We start from the raw sequence: 12,703 nt of genomic DNA on the forward strand, positions 1-12,703 counted from the left end.
TGTTTGGGGTTTATTGAATTTCTTCAAACTGAAGGTTTATGGTCTTAATAAAATTTGGAAAAATTTTGGTCATTGTTTCGTCAGTTTATTGTCCTGCATTTTCTCCTTTTTCAAGTCTTTTTTTTTTTTTTTTTAAAAAGATGACCGGTAAGGGGATCTCAACCCTTGGCTTGGTGTTGTCAGCACCACGCTCAGCCAGTGAGCAAACCGGCCATCCCTATATAGGATCCGAACCCGTGGCCTTGGTGTTATCAGCACCGCACTCTACCGAGTGAGCCACGGGCCGGCTCAGCTTTACTTATTTTAAAGGTAAAATGGATATTTTGTTAAACCAGCCACACTGGTACTGATATTAACAAGATACAGCAACATACAGATGTTAGAGTAAGGAACAAATGAGGGGTTGTAGTAACACAGAGACAAACCGGGTGGAGGAAATCAATGAAGCACCTTGTGGTTTATTAAATAAAGCCTCCCAATCCCAGAAAATAGGAATAACCCTTCATCACATCTCTGTATTTTTTACTTTCTACCCTTGAGATTAGATTCTAAAATATCCAAACTAGTATTATATCTACTTATCTATAGCCAAAGTCATCTATCGTGTTGTCCACAGTAGCAAATGTTATTGAAACCTCTGATTAGACTCCAATCATACCTCACCCCGCAATTGATAAAATAATCACAACTAGAACCAAGAGATCAAGACAGAGATACATAGCTCTAAAACAAGGAAAGTCCAAAAAAAGAAATAAATAAAACAAGGGAAGTTGTATGAGGAAGAAAGGATGGAATTCAGCCACTGCCCAGACTGAAACTGAATAATTTACCCATTGTCACACATCATCAGGCTGTGTGTTCATGTAGTAATTAAAAAATAAATCTATGGTTTGTTACTAAAATACTTAGTGATTTGCTGTATTACGTTACGGCTTTCCCTAGCAGCTTTCAAGGTGGCCTCCAAATCACTGGCATAATTTTGCTGGAACTGCCTGCAGGGCTGCAGAGATTCTTCTCCATAGTTCTGGAATGGGTTGTTCGGGCCTGATTGTTCCAGGCTTGGGTACACCAAGTTTTGACTGTTCCAGGAATTGTTGCTCCTAGACTGGCTGTTCCAGCTTTCATTGCTCTAAGTTGGGTTGTTCACATCTGGTTGCTCCACACTGGAAGGCGTGCAGATCAGATGTGTTCTGATAGGAAGAACAGAGACCCGGGTATTCTGTAGGTGCTGAGCCTTGCTGAGCCACGCTGTTGCTGTTCTTGGGCCAGTTGTTTTTCTACCACCTCTTACATTTCATTCTCTGGTTCTGGAACCAGGTCTTAACCTGTTTGTAGCGAAAGTTTCGGATGTTGGAAAGTTCTTGCATCTGCTGCAAACTGAAGTATTTCTGTCTCTGGAATCTATCATTGAGTACATACAGCTGGGTGGGAGAAAACACGGTTCTGGTCTATTGATGTTACCTTCCGTCTTCACTGCGCTCTTCTCTACAGAAGTGGGTAATTTCACTTTGGGTCTGGTGGAAGAATCAGGGCTGTACTGAATAAGATCTGTGGAGGAAGAAAGAGGAGAGAGTCTCTCTGGGGCATTTCAGCAGAAGACATTTGCAGGGATGGAAAATTTTCTTCAGACTTCTAGAATTGGATGCTTTGGAGCAAGGCAGTCTTTGAAGACAAGGTGGGTCCACACTCATGTTGTGGGGAGAGGGGGAATCAAAGAACTAGGCTATAAAGAAAACCTAAGCCTTTAAGGTGGAAGATCCCAGAGAAATAGGAAGATGTCAAGATGTAAAAGAATAAAAAAGCCAGTGTAGTGGATTGAATTATGTCCCACCAAAACTCATCAAAGCTTGAATTGTGTCTCCCAAGTTTTATGTATTAGGAACTTAGCCCCCACTGTGACTGTTAAAGAGGGTGGGAAATCCTATTATGGTAATTGTAAGGTGGGGCCTTGAAGAGGTGATTGGATTGCAGGACCCTGCAGTAGTGAATGGATTAAAAATGGTGGTCAGGGGTGTGGTTCTGAGGGCTTTAAAAGAAGAGGAGAGCCTGTCTCTCTGCTTCCACCATCCTGCAATGTGAGACCCTTGAGTCACTGTCACCACCACCAGATGGACTTTGGACTTCCCAGCCTCAGAAACTGTAGAAAAGAAAAAGACCCAGAAAAATGCCATTTTTCTTTATAAATCACCCAGTTTCAGGTGTTTTGTTATAAGCAACATAAACAGACTAATACAGAAAATGCCAGGATGAAGCAAGTCCCCTCCACAGTTAACAGGAAGTAGCCAATCCAATCCCACCTCTGCTTCACTTTAGATGTCTTCAATTCACTGATCTTTTTCTTTTGCAGTGACTAATCTGCTCTTAGTTTTATCCAGTGTGTTTTTCATTTTGGATATTGTATTTTTCATCTCTAGAAATTCCTTCTGGATCTTTTTTATATCTTCCACTTCTCTCCTTATGCCCATGTTTTCCTTCTACCTTCTTGAACATAGGAAACATATTTGTAATTGTTTTAATGCCTTCAGATGTTAGTTCCATAATGTTTATCATTTTTAGGTCTGTATCAAATGGGTTTTTTCTCCTGCTAATTGTCCTTATTTTCCTGCTTCTTTGTATGGCCGTTTTTTGTTTTGTTTTGTTTTATTTTCTGTTTTTTACTGGGTATCAGTCATTGTGAATTTACATAGTTGGTTGCTGGCTTTTGTTTTATTCCTTTAAATAGTATTGGACTTTTTTTTCTGGCATGAATTTCAGTTTCATGGAATAGGGTCCGTTTGAGGCTTACTTTTAAGCTTTTTTAGGACAGTCCCAGAGATGTATTTTTTCCAAGGCTAACTTAGCCCCACTAAGGCAATATCCCAAGGATTCTGCCTGATGCTTTGTATATTATGTCTTTGCATTCTGGTGAGTGAAAACAAAACTATTTCCAACCCTATGTGAACTCCAGGAATTGTTCTGCTACTTTTTTTCAGCAGTCCCTTTCCTAGCCCTTCGTAATTTCTTCTTGTGCTTGATCAGTACTCAAAACTCAAAGGGATACCTCTCCATATCTCCAGAGCTCTCCAGTCTGCAAAATACTTTTTTAATTTTTTTAAATTTATTTTTTGTGGTGGCTGGTTGGTAAGAGGATCTGAACCCTTTGCTCTGGTGTTACAACACTGTGCTCTAACTAACTGAGCTAACCAGCCAGCCCCCATGATCTTTCTCTCTCTCTTTTTTTTTGGCAGTTTTGTGTGTGTGTGTGTGTTTGGTGGCTGGCCGGCAAGGGGATCTGAACTTGTGACCTTGGTGTTACAAGGCTTTGCTGTAACCAACTGAGCTACCCAGCCAAGTCTGCAAAATTCTGTCCTCTCAGGTACTCTGCCTCCCACATTCTGGCTAACTTGGACTTCCCAAACTTCAGCCTCTGTCTCCTCAGTTCAGTGAGGCTTCTGGGATCTGTTTCGGTTTTCCTCCCTTATCTCAGGGCTCAGAGTCCAGCACTGCCTGCTGCCCATTGCTGAAACCCACTGCTTCCTATATTTTGTCTGGTTCTCTGGTTGTTTATAAACAGTTTACCTATTCTAGCGGGTCACTTACCAATGTGTTGCTGTTAAGAACAGTGCTACCCTGATTATTCCTGCCTCAACCTAGTGCACATGGGATAAGTTTCTCTGGGAGGCATTTTTCAAAGGGTCATTCTTGACTCATCAGTGGGTTGTGAACTGACTACAGAAACAGTAGGATTGCATGGCAAGATTGAGAGCCTGGTTGTGGGAACAGTAAATTTATAGAAGTTCCGATCTACCCTGTTGTGGGACTTTCTCCTGTGGCATCAGTTGCTTGTGTAGCTGTAGAGAAGGTAGTTGGTTAGAGTCAGCAAGGATTGAGGCTTTGTCAGGTGAGTGCCACAGCAGGACACAGGGGCACGGGAATTTAGAATGAGGCAGGAGAAACAGTGGCTCATGGAATCTAAGAGAGATGGGATGTGAAGTCCAGAAGGGGCTGACGGATAGGATAGAACTACCAGAGAGTTGGAGGTTCTGATGAAATCAGATAAGTGGTGTATGAGGAGCAAATGAGTGAGGCTGGAAAGAAGTGGGGTGATGATAGAGGTGAGGATGCTGCATAGGTGCTTTTGAACAGTTTCAAATGATGACAAAGTCCAGGATATGGCCATAGAAGTGGGTGGCTGGGGTGCACTGGAGATGAAGGTTTTCAGAAATGTGGAGTTCAGGGTGTTATCTGGGTCAACCTTGGATGAACTATGGCTAAACCTTGGGTGGAGAGAGTATGTGAGGCAAATGACAAATTCTTATAGGAACAAGTTGAAGTGACCAGGGTGGTGAGTGGAGAACAGTGACTAGGAGCAGAAAAAAGGAGTGTCCAGTAGGACAGGGTTTTGGTGTGGAGGGAGAATTGTAAGTAGCATAACAGGAGGTGGCGTGGGGACAATGAGAGGTCTCCACAAGGCAGACACGTGGCAGGATGTGGAGGCAGGTAGAAGAAAGAGCTTCTCAGAAGAAGTGGAGGGTGTGGGGGAGTTCCTGCATTATGGAGCAGGAGTTCCAGAGAGTAGGATGGGTTAGTCTGGGACGGAGCTTGGGAAAAGGATGGGAAATAACTAGAAAGGGGAAAGACTTTGCAAAGGCCTTTGGACACTGACCTCACTAAGTGTTGGAACTTTTTTTATTCCTCTGGGTGTCCTCTGGTTGCCCAGGGGTCTCGGTGCTGGGGATAAAGTTGGCCAAGTGGTCACTGGATCCAGCTCTTTCAGAAGCTCTGGGCTAAGTACAGGAAAGGATGAACCAGAAACAGATGATTACAATTGCAATTGGGAAGCCTATATTGGTTGCTTTGTGTGGAGGATGGATGGAAAATTCTGGGTGTAGGAGTAGGTGACTGCATATGGTAGGAGGCAGCGGATGATGGTGGTCTGCACAGTCGAGCAGATTATGAGGCGTTGTGCTTGGGATGGGGCATTTGAGCTAAGAACTCCTGACTCCTCCATTCTCTAGGTCCCCTCCAAACCCCAGCCATGGTCCCTCGTGCCAGCACAGCTGTGGACAGAGAGCAGGTGCATGGGAGGGAGTGCAGGTCCTAGTGTGGGCAGGAGGCAATGGAAGACACAGTGTCCTTGATGTTAGGACCGTGGTGTTGGGAGAGTCAAGGGAGACAAACCTAGGGAGTCAGTGGGAGGTCTGCAGGCACTGGTGTGGGTGGGAGGCCTGAAGTATGCAGTGTCTGCATTGAGACAGCTGCAGGATGGTGACCACCAGTTTGGGCTGGGGCTGAAAGGTCAACGGATAGTGTGGACAAACAGAACAGTAGAATAAAATAGAAAGTCCATAAACAATAGACACAAGTACCTATGAAAAATAAGTATATGATAAAAGTGAAATCTCAAATCATCGAGGCAAAGATGATCTTTAAGAAATTCTGCTTGGGACAACGGTTAACCAATTAGCAAAAGCTAGAATTAGGTGTATATCTCATTCTGTACACAAGAGGAAACTCCAAAAGGAGCATGTATCTAAAAGTAAAATACAAAAGCATACAAGTACTAGAAAAAAATTAGTGAATGCCTCCATAAGCAGAATTTAGAGAAGGGTTCCTAACTGTGCCTGAAATCCAGATGCAACAGAAGTAGAGAGCGTCCACGGTCACCAGCACCTGGAGGTTGCTTCCTGCTTGTCCAGTGACTGTGGACCAGCCCTGCTGCCCCAGTCACTGCAAACCAGGAAGCTTCTCTGCCATCCACGTTCTGCAGCTGCAGCTTCTCCAGTGAGATCGAACGCCAGCCTTAGAGAGAAGATTCATTTTCCAGGTTTGTCCTTTCTTGGGTCCTCTCAGCCCGAGGGTACCCGTATAGTGTTTTCTTACATCTTTTTGTTTGTTTTTTTGTTTTTTGAAGAACAGAAATTTATTTTTCACAGCTGTGGAGGCTAGAAGCCCAAAATCAAGGTGTCAGCAGGTTTGGTTTCTGCGGAGGCCTCTCTCCTTGGCCTGCAGAGGCCGCCTCTTGCTGTGCCCTCAGGCGGGGTCTTCTGAGCATGTGCATCTGCTTGTGTGTCCAAATTCCCTCTTCTCATAAGGACACCAGTCAGATTGGATTAGGGCCCACCCTAATGGCCTTATTTTAACTTAATCACTCTCCTTTTTAAAAATAAATTTTATTGTGTCTCTTTGAGGTATAAACATGACCTTATAGGATACGTACTTGTATAGAGAGCAGAATGGTTACTATAGTGAAGCAGATGAACATTTTTATCATCTCATAGAGCTACTTTTTTGTGTGTGACAAGAACAGCTTAAAATCTACTTATTTTTAAAAAATGCTTAATACAATACAATTCTACTAACTTTAGTCCTCATGTTGTATATTAGATCTCTAAACTTGTTCATCCTATGTATCAGCTCTTTTGTATCTTTTGACCTACATCTCCCCATTTCCTCCCCCTACCCACTGTGCCCGTGGTCACCACTGTTTCCTCCTCTCTCTCTGTGTATTTGAGCTTTTTTTAATATTCCACGTATAATGGGGATTATGCAATATTTTTCTTTCTGTGTCTGGCTTATTTCACTTGGCATAATATCCTCCAAGTCCATTCATGTTGTGGCAAATGGCAGATAATCCTTATTTTTTAAGGCTGAATAATAATCCATTGTATATACTCATATATACCATATTTTCTTTATCCGTTCATCTATTGATGGACATTTAGGTTGTTTCCTTATCTTGAGTATTGTGAATAATGCTGCAGTGAACATGAAAATGCAGACATCTTTACAAGGTGGTGGTTTCAACTCCTTTGGGTATATACCCAGAAGAGAGATTGCTGGGTTGTGTAGTTAGTTCTACTTTTAGTTTTGTTAGGCCCCTTCATACTGTTTCCCATAATGGCTGTACCACTCTACATTCCCACCAATAGTGCACTAGGGTTCCATTTTCTCCACATCCTTGTCGACATTTGTTATCTCTTGTCTTTTTGATAATAGCCATTCTTCTGGGTGTGAGGTAGTTTTAGTTTGCATTTCTCCTATGATTAGTGATGTTGAATACTTTCTCATATACCAGTTGGCCATTTTTATGTCTTCTTTGGGGAAATGTCTGTTCAGATCTTCTGCCCTTTTTTAAGTTGGGTTATTTGAGGCCGGCCTGTGGCTCACTCGGTAGAGTGCGGTGCTGATAACACCAAGGCCACGCGTTCGGATCCTATATAGGGATGGCCGGTTTGCTCACTGGCTGAGCGTGGTGCTGACAACACCAAGCCAAGGGTTGAGATCCCTTTACCGGTCATCTTTTAAAAAAAAAAAAAAAAAAAAGATAAGTTGGGTTATTTGGTTTTCTGCTACTGAGTTGTAAGAGTTCTTTATAAATTTTGGATATTAACCCCCCTTATCAGGTACGTGCTTTGCAAATATTTTTTCCCAGTCTATAGGATGCCTTTTTGTTTTGTTGATTATTTCCTTTGCTGTGCAGAAGCTTTATAGTTTGATGTAGTCTCATTTTTCTATTCTTGCTTTTGTAGTCTGAGCTTTTGCTGTGATATCCAAAAAAATCATTGCCAAGGCCATTGTTGAGGAGCTTTTCCTTCTGGGAATTCTATGGTTTCAGGTCTTACATTTCAGTCTTTTATCCATTTTGAGTTGATTTTTGTGTTTGGTGTAAGATGTGTCCAATTTCATTTGATGTGGAAATCCAGTTTTCCCAAGAGCAATTATTATTATTTTTGAGTCTTTGTTTTTTAACTTTTTAAAATTGATAGGTAATTGATTCTACATACTTGTGGGATACACAGTTGGATATCAATAGCTGTGTACAATACGTGATGATCAAATCAGGATAATTACTATTCTCATCTTTATGAAATGTAATCATTCTTTGTGACCCTTAAATCAATTTCTCGCTAGCCCCCCTCCACTCCCCCTTTCCCACCTCTGATAACCACAGTTCTGTTCTCTCCTTTTAAAAGCTCAACATATTATTGTGATTCATTCATTCTTTTATTATTTTTTCAGCTCCCACTTATGAGTGAGAACATGAGGTACTTCTCTTTCTGTGCCTGGCTTAATTCACGTAACATGACTTTCTCCAAGTTCATCCATGTATCCTTTCCCCATTGTGTCCTCTTGGTGCCCTTGTCAAAAATTAGTTGACTGAATATGTTTGGATTTATTTCTGGGCTCTATATTTTATTCCATTGATCTATATGTCTGCTTTTATGCCAGTACTACAATTTTTTTTTTTTTTTTTAAAGATGACTGGTAAGGGGATCTTAACCCTTGACTTGGTGGTGTCAGCACCACGCATCTCCCAAGTGAGCTAACCAGCCATCCCTATATAGGGATCCGAACCCATGGCCTTGGTGTTATCAGCACCACACTTTCCCGAGTGAGCCATGGGCCGGCCCCTTAATGTTTCGATTACTATAGCTTGGTAATACAGTTTTAGATCATGAAGTGTGATGTCTCCAACTTTTTCTTTCTCAGTATTGCTTTGTCTATTTGGGCTTTTTGTGGTTCCATATGAATTTTAGGATTTCTTTCCTCATTCTCTATTCTCTTACATCTTATATTCTTTTATTATATTTTAAATTCTTTATATAAAACTTCCCCTGTTTAAGTCAGTGTGTAGTCACGGGTTTGATTCCCCATACTGGCCAGCCACCAAAAAATAAATTAAACAAATAAATAAATAAATCACTGTGTGCTGTCTCTCTGTTGTTTGGACTCAGACTGATGCAATCACAGAACATGTTTGTTGTGGTTTGAAAGGAGAATGTAATCAGTATCCAATATTGCATAGTATCAAAAAATAAAAAAAAACATTTAAAAAATGCCCAATATTGCACAATATCCTTGTATACTGCACACTGCCGTGTCTACTAATGAGTTCATTAAGTTTTAAATAAATATGTAATTGGGAGATTTAATGCTTTAAATAATGTGAAATCCTTAGTGGATTGTTATACAAGGATTTTAGTGTAATTTGAAGAAAATGGTTGAGGTTTTTGGATGGGTTGGGAATATGTTACTATTTTTTCATACTTAGGTTAATGGAATATAGACTCCTTTTGTCTAAAAATTTATGATCCAACAGATTAGATCTGGATAATGAGAGACAGCTTTATTGTCTTTTCTTTTTATAGTTATTGCACTGAATGTAAGACCCCAGTGCACTCTCATAGTTCTTTGGCCTCTCACCCCCCACCCCAGTGTGTTGATAATGTAGAGAAGTTTTGTTTGGGGTTGCTACGGATTCTTTTTTTCGGTCTTAGCAACAACATGGATGAATTTTAGAGCTATAATGCTGAGTTGAAAACAAGCCAACTCCAGAACACTATTTCTAGCTTAATATAATATTTATGAAGCTCAAAATAAGAAAACCATAAATTATTTTTGAATACATGCATTTGTGATCAATCTATAAAAGAAAAATCAAGGGAATTAATATATACAAAATTCAGGATCGTTGTTAATGCTGGAAGATAGAGGAAAGATGGGGCAGTTACATAAATAGATAATATCCTAATTCTTAAATTGGGTGAGGAGTCTGGCTCCAGGCCAAAATCCTGTGTGTGATTTTTTTTTTTTTTTTTTTCAGGCTTGATTGTAGGCAAATATAAGGCTTTGCCTGGCAGGCCTTATGGGGGGTGGCTCCCCTCCCCCCACAACTTGGTTCCCAGCCAGTGCTTTGAAGTTTTCTGAAGGGAGTGGCCGTCCAGGCCGCAGGCCCAGGGCCAGCCGTGCTCACACGCATATGGGCTGGGGACCTTGGCTGAGGAGCTCTTCTCCACTCTGACTTGGTACCCTTCCCCTCCTAGATCTTCCTCCTCTTTCACGTTCCCTGGGGTGCATTAAGAGGTGGGAGCCTATTGTCCAGGGCTCCTCAACAGTGAGACAATTCCCCTGTCCACTCAGAGTCTGTGGTGATGGGACCCCAAACGGTCAGAGACCCCCGTGCTGAGAGGCATCCAGGGATTATGCAAGTCCCTGCCGCCAGCCCACTGCCATCCTGTGCCACGGCGTGTGATTGAGACTGATGCTTTCAGTGAGAGCGTGAGAAGCCCTTTGGTGTGGCTTTGCCCAGTGGCCCAAAAGACCATAGAGGCTCAGTTAATTTGTCTCCACAATGAAGAAGATAATATAGTTACACTTAGTGATGGAGGGTGGCACCTTGGGGGACACGTATTGCAAACCTCCTCCTCTGATGGTGGCATGCCCTGACGGTGGCTGCCTTGCCACTGGGGAGAAGAAGTAAGGGGAGAGAGGTGCAAACATCTGGACCTTCTCCTTCCTCACCTGGGAACTATTTGGGCTCCAACAGGTTTGGCCCCCCCTGTGACAAGTTCCCTGCCACTAAAAAACATGTTTGGACCACACTTGCAGAGGTCATAGTGGCCTTGTGAGCCCCCTTGTGGTCCCTTGGGTCTGCAGTGAGGAACTGCAAATAGTTCCATAACCAGCCCCCAGTTCCTAAGTTTGTCTCTGCTGTTCTCTCTGGTTTCCAGGTCCAGTTAAACTTCCTCATTGTTTCATTCGGTCCACAAAACAATCCAAGTGTTAAGCTGACAATTTCCCAGTCATGGAAAAAGTGGCCACTGGCAAGACAGCAAAGAGAGCAGAAACAACTGTGCTAGAGTAATAACCTGGGGCCCTGTCCTGGGTAACCTGGGCAAAGGCCTTCCCAGAAAGATCTCTGAATTTGATTACTTAGTGACAGAGTCACAAAGGAGATTGAGAACTCATGGGACTCATGGCCAAGTATGTGGCCATAGGGGTTCTGACCAGCAGCCCCTCCCAGTGGGCCTGGAGATGAATCTGAGAGCCCCACCAATCTTACCTGGCCTTCTTGGCTTTCAAAAATAAATAGGCCTAGGGGGTTAGGCTGAGGTCCCTCTGTAGATCCACATGCAGCAACATGGCTGGGCTATTAACACAGAGAAGGTACAAGAACATAGGATCCATTGAAATCTCTGGCACACTCTGGGAAGGGACATGACATCTCATTCTAGAGATGGATTCCTGAGCTTTCTGTCTGCCCTGACAAATACAAAGGGTGTGTGTGATCGGTGGGCCCATCTGGCTACTGGTGCTCTCACATAGTCCATGTGGGGATCTTGAGGGCTCCCATCTGCCAGGTTACCAGAAATGTTGCCACCTTGGTGGGACCTCTACCAACCAAATGCCTGGAGGCCCTTCAGCGGCCACCTGGCTGTCCTTCCTGGGGCCTGTGGATCCACGTTAGCTGTTTTTGTTACAGGTTTCAGCAATCTCAATTCACGGACTGGAGCCTATGGCAGAAAAATACCATGGCCAGTGGCACTGCTTGGCTTCTGGATTTATAAACTCCTGAAAAGGCACATACCCTTTGAGGCAATTATTGGCCTGTTAGGGCCATTCTGGTGCCTCAAGAGCACCAACCTAATTAATGTATGGCTGATACATTGTCACAACTGGATTCTGCAGGAGCAAAACACCTCCCTAAATGTCAACTCGTTCCTGTTGGAGATGGGGGTAATGAGGACATCTGGAAGAGGGGGCACAGGATCCACTGTCGGGGTTATTTTGGCTGCAATGGTGGTGGCCTTCTCCCCTACACTCACTCCTGCACTCACAGACTGTGTGGTTATTCTCACTATCAGGGTCATCCAGTTAGAAAAGGCTGTGTGCAACCTGCCCTTGACGCCCATTGAGGTTATTAATGATACTACATCAGCTTTGGAGGCCAACAGACCAGCTGTAACTCCTTGGCCTGAGTAGTACTGGCTAACCCTTGACTTTCTGCTGGCCAGCCAAGGAGGGGTCTGTGCGACTGCTGACCCCTAGATCAATGGAATTAGCAAAACAGAATAGTCCATTAGGAGGCTTAGACAGAAGGCCTCCTGGATCTCTGGAGTAGACTCAATGAGCTTGGGACTCCTTTTCCTGGCCTGGCAGCAGGTGGGGTTCAGACTGCACTCAGGCAGGCCTCATCACCCTGTTCAGAATTACTTCAGTCATGGAGGGCCGACCTCGTGGCTCACTCAGGAGAGTGCGGCGCTGGGAGCGCAGCAGCGCTCCCGCCGCGGGTTCGGATCCTATATAGGGATGGCCGGTTCGCTCACTGGCTGAGCGTGGTCACAAAAAAAGGACAAGAAAAAAAAAAGAAAAAGAAAAAAAGAATTACTTCAGTCATGGCCCGGTGTGCTGCTGCCTCAGACGGATTAACCAATATCCAGCTCGTTTGAGTCTGTGATGGAGTAGCCTATGCTTCTCGCTCAGGCCCTGATGGATCAAGGGGTGGAGTTGAGTCCAGCTGCAGGCCAAGTGCTATGTGTGATCTTTCAAGCCCAACCATAGGTGATCACAAGACTTTGCCTGGCAGGCCTCATGGGAGGAAGCTGTCTTCCCCCCACCAGACTTGGTACAACCTTGGTACACCAGGGCATTGCAATCTTGTGAATGAAGTTACTTACAGTCAGGGACTCAGGGTCCTCACTGTGAAGCAGGTTCACTGTGCACTGGATACCAACTTGTCTGAGTCTGGTGAGACAACACCCAGACACACAGTTACATGATGCAAGTTTATTACTTACAGGTAGGCAGCAAGGGATAACATTGTGAGCTGGTTCCCGGAGGGTCAAGATAGCTGCCTGGGGGGAGGGAGACTCAACTGCATGTGCCACACTTGCACCACAGCTGAGATCCCAGAAAGCAGCCCACCTTGTGGTTTTCTGGG

The 12,703-nt window shown here is 43.7% G+C and overlaps 1 pseudogene; it reads right to left on the bottom strand.

Annotated features, from left to right (window-relative positions):
* Positions 1-836: 836 nt before the first annotated feature.
* Positions 837-1,691, bottom strand: LOC134382958 (homeobox protein NANOG-like; annotated as a pseudogene).
* Between the last annotated feature and the right edge of the window lie 11,012 nt (positions 1,692-12,703).

Source organism: Cynocephalus volans, chromosome 8, assembly GCF_027409185.1.
Source record: "Cynocephalus volans isolate mCynVol1 chromosome 8, mCynVol1.pri, whole genome shotgun sequence".
In the NCBI taxonomy this organism is placed as follows: Eukaryota; Metazoa; Chordata; class Mammalia; order Dermoptera; family Cynocephalidae; genus Cynocephalus; species Cynocephalus volans.